Source organism: Pithys albifrons, chromosome 9, assembly GCF_047495875.1.
Source record: "Pithys albifrons albifrons isolate INPA30051 chromosome 9, PitAlb_v1, whole genome shotgun sequence".
Classification (NCBI taxonomy): Eukaryota; Metazoa; Chordata; class Aves; order Passeriformes; family Thamnophilidae; genus Pithys; species Pithys albifrons.
The window spans coordinates 6,065,435-6,070,342 of NC_092466.1; positions in this window are offsets into that span (position 1 = coordinate 6,065,435).

A 4,908-nucleotide genomic window follows, 5' to 3' on the forward strand; every position below is an offset into this window, starting at 1 on the left:
CCTTGTTTCACCCAGGTTCAGGATGATTTACAGTAACATTCTGCTGCCCTGGCTGCTCTGTCCAAATGGACATTTTATCACAATTAATGTGGGGAGTGTGAAAAACAATGTTGCAGAATATTGCTTTGATTACAGGGCACTGCAAGGATGCACTGGAGAGTTACACATGTGGAGACCTGGAATGAATAGCAGCACAAGGGCAATATTATCCCATTTCCCTGCAGACACACCATGTGTGGGCAGAGCTGAGCCCTTCCTGCAGAACACACAAAGGACTGTGACCAGGGAGAAGGACTTCAGGCACAGTGCACCAGGAAAGGAAGGCTTTTTGCTATGCATTTTGCCTGGTCTGGATAAAGTGATAAGAATCACAGAGCATGAGGGAAGTGTCGGGCAGTCTTGGCAGCAAGAGGGGCAGAGAGCAAAGGATGTAACCTCTGGCTACAAGAGCTGGAGAGGGACTTTAGAGAGGGGTATATTGTAATAGGACAAGGGGAAATGGCTCAGACAGAGGGTTAGATCAGATATGAGGGAAGAAATTCTTCCCTGTGAGGGTGGGCAGGCGCTGGTACAGGTTGCCCAGAGAGGTTGTGGCTGCCCCATCCATGGAAGTGTCCAAGGCCAGGCTGGACAAGGTTGGACCAACTGGGATAGTGGAAGGTGTCCCTGCACACGGCAAAAAACTTCCAAAGTTTCACTGGTGGCCAAACTCAAACCCACAAGGTTTTTAGTCTACAGATTATGTTAACTTGTACTAACCTGAGTCCTGATTGTTATACCCTCAGTGCTCCCAGTACCAACATCTGATATGATTAGCTAGGCCATTAATTATCTCATACTTTAACTATGAACCTCCTGCTGAAATCCAAGGAAAGGTCAATGCATATCTAGAGAAAATGGTACCTAACAAGGTACATTTATCAGCAAATTAGGCACAATGTGAGTCAGCACACACATGCAGTCTAAAGGGTTTTTAGTAGTGTGCTAATGGTACCTGTAAAAGTACCAGTTACAGTAAAAGCAGCCCTGACACAAGCCCTTGGATCACAGCACAGGTGCATTTCTCCCCTAGCTTGAATTCTGCTGTGTCAGTGGTCTGCTGCAGCTGGCATTTTGAACTTAATGCCATTTAAAAGAAAGGCACCACATCAAGGTCATAGTAAAAATATTTTGGGGACATGTTAATTTAACTCAGTGGATTTCAGTTCTTACAGTTTGTAACTTGTATAATTTGTCTTGGAGGAAAGGTTAGATTTGGGATCTCTCATCAAAATAAAGGAAAATAGGCTGAAGAAGCAGCCCACAATCTGCACATGTATTTGGCACTTCATTATTTCATCTCCCAGTTTATGAGTAATGGAACACCTGAGTGCACAGAGCAGTTTTGCACAGATGGTTGAGCTCAGGAGGACCCGAGAGCCAAACCCAGTTTATTGCAGCTCCTGCTTGGGCAGTTCATTGTGCCCAGACACTGAGACTGCAGTGAGCTCCTGCCTCAAATGTTATGTGGCCTTCAGTTCAAAGAGCTGTGTGGCCTCTTTGCAAGTCAAGCATTGATGTTACAGAAAATATGCCTCTTCTATCCTCAAAACCAGGACTTTTCAAGCAGGTGCCTCATCACACATCTAAGTAATATATACATATGTATTTGTACCTAAGCTTTAGTCCTACAGTTACTAAGGTCAGTTTGTAGTTTCTCTTAATAGCTCTACCTATACTATGGTCAGGCACCACTGCTTTAAGTGTGTTAACTCCTGAGAGGATTTCACAAATCATTCAGAGGTGTCACTGCATCTCAATCAATAAACCTGTACCATGATCCCATTACCAAAGGAGCTCCCAGTGGCTAAAACCACATATATTTGTACAAAGGATGACCTCAAAAGCAAAACTATTCCTGTTTATTGACAGAGCTCATCTCTGAAAAAAATAAGTCTTTTAACAAATCATTTAGCCAAGATATTTTGCAGAAACGCTGCCACATTAATGAAGGAGTTGCACAGGTGATTTGTTCCTACTCTCTGGATCCATCCCCTGTTTTTCACTCAGCAGCACTGTCAGTATTTTCTCCATGTGTGGCTTCCACTGAGAAGCCAAGGGGAAAAAACGGAGAGAAAGTATTTGTCATGACGTGGGTGAGCTCCCCTTTCTCTGCAGTGGTCACTTGATACTGGCAGAAATCTGAGACCTGTCTCTCCCTCAGATCTCTTCAAAAGTTCCCTCCCACACCACTTTAGACCCCCTCTGGAGGCTCTAGAGCTTATTTTTTAGAAATTCAGAGCTGTATTTTCTCAGCCCTTTGTGCAGACATGAGAACTGGGGAAAGGAATATCATATCTGAACATCCTGCTACACAGAGAACACCATGAATCCTCAAGCTACAAACAGATGCACAACTAAATGTTTCACAATACCCATAACAAGGCTTGGCTTAGGAAAATTTGACTTCTGAGCTACTTCTAGATTCTGAATAAACCCTTTTCCTACTCATACACTCAGAGCAGTCTTGAGCATAAATATTGCTTCTGTTGTATTCATGAGGCCATTTTAACAAGATTACATTAAAAGATATTTGAACACTTTTTTGGCAGTGAGATACAAGGTCAACTGCTTGGTTTCTTCTCCCCTCAGGCCATTTTTCTCTATTATCAACTCTGCAATAGACACACTTCACTTTTGATTGCTTGAATTTATATGGATCTGAAGCTGTTTTATTGATACATAAAAGCTGTTTCTTTTAAAGTCTTTGTATACAAAGGAAGGCTGGAGAGTCCTGTTTAAGAGTCATTGAGCTGAAAGCACCATTCCTTATGCATATTGAAGAACTGCATTTTACCTTCAAGAAGATGCATCATATGGAGTCCTTGTACCCTCCAAACAGCTCAGCTGAACACTGTGAGCAAATCCTGTACTGATGGTCACCTCTGCTCAGGTCACTGAAAACTTCCCCTGCAGAAATGAGACAAACCCTTTGAATTTTGGGTTCTGTGACAAAGGGCACAGCAGTTCATGCTTTTCTGTCCATGGGTAGTTTTGCAGTTAAGAATAAACCAATTCCTCTCATACCTGAACATCCAGTCTCCCCCAAGCAGCACCCTGGCACTGGCAACAACTGAGCATTTTTGGGGAAAAATGAAATGCTAGATTTTATTATTCATCGTAAGAAAAAAAAATCACATACAGAAAGAAATCAGGCAGAATATTATTATGGAAAAAGCATTTTAGACAGAGTTTGTAACACATTTGTCATATTGCAGAAGCAAAGTGATCAATATTAATATAACATTCATTGGGAAAGGACCAGGACAACTCTAGCACAGTTACTAAGAATTTACTGTGTTATGGAAGACATCTCCCAGCACAAGGGGAAATTATTTGACTGTGCTACTTTTATGAACAGATGTGTGAGGAGGTGTTCCCAGAGTACAGAAACATTCCTACTGATGGAAGCATGGCTCCTGGAACAGCAGGAGAGGAGGAGTGGATAAAAAAGTTTTCAATGAAAGACTCAATTTTGTCCAAATCATAGTCTTTTGGGAAGGTGCTGGATTTCTTAGAGAGGCTCTGATTAGTTCCTTGGAATTCATTCATAAAAATTTCCACCTGAAAATTAATTTTCCACACAAGACCTCAAGGCAAAACTGGGCTGTATCAGAGTCTGAATTAGCACATGAAAGGAGCATCCAGAGAGGTGTGACCTTTCAGTGGAAAGTGGTTAATTTTTCTTTTCCTGGGTTGTTTTTGCTTTTCCAATTCATCTTGCACACTGTGTATTTTGTCTGTGCCCTTCACTCCTTCTGTGGCTTTGGGGACCTCATCAGCAACCTTTGGTTCCTCCACGTTCTCTGTTGTAATGCTCTGCGGATAAAGTACTTATGAAAAAGTCAATCCATGCACTTTCATCCTTCAACTAACTTATATTCAAAAAATTTGCAATGTAACAGATTTGTAAATGCAAAGTAAGATCAAAACAATGTTGCATATGTGCTTACCTGAGGGCATCACACACCAATCCACACTGCACTCTCCTCACAGCAGTAAAGGCACTTGCTTTTCAACACTTTCACCAAACAAAGCACTGTGTGTCGTCAAAAGTCTTCAGATCTTCATAAATGCCTTCGGAGATGGTGTCCCAGAGAACACTCAGCAGAAATGTGTTAATTGTAGGAAATACTGATCTAAGTAGCTTTGCCAACCCCTGGTGCTGAAATGAAGGAAGCAGCTCACCAGACCCAGCACACAGGTGGCAGCAGAGCAGCTTGTTCAGGACCTCAGCTGACTTGTTTGCTGGGGTTGGAGGATCTCCTACTGCAGCTGGTTTTGCTTAAGACTTTAATGATGTCTCTCTGCCCCCAGACAGCACTGCAGCTTTTGAGGAGCAGGAAGGGAGATAAAATGTCTTTAGGAAAGTTACAGAGCTACACAGGGTGTGATTAATGTTCTACTTTGTACCAAGAATTACTCACACAGTTCTGTGAGTGACTTGCAGTCTCTTGTCTTTGCACAAAGCACAATGTGGTGATGTGCCTCCAGGATGATTTAAGCACTGAGGAGCACACCTTCCCCATGGGGTGGCTGCTGGTGCCAGTGTCCCTTTGCCCCTCACTCCCTGCTCATTGCAGTGTATCTGGGCACCTCCAGGAGCCCCCTGGCCTGGCTCCTTTCCGTGTGGGATTGCTCAGAGCTGGAGCTTGTGTTGTCTCACCAGGCCCAGCACCAGTGGCTGATGCAGAGCCCCAGTGATCACTTATCTCTCACCTGCAAATCTTCACTAAGTTAATGCCCACAGCCAAATTTCTCCAAAGACACCAAGGGTGGGTGAAAGAAAACATATTTTAAGAAAACTTCTTGTGGATAATCTTTTGTTTTTCTTTAAATGTTACAATCACTTCAGCACAGATGAAAATA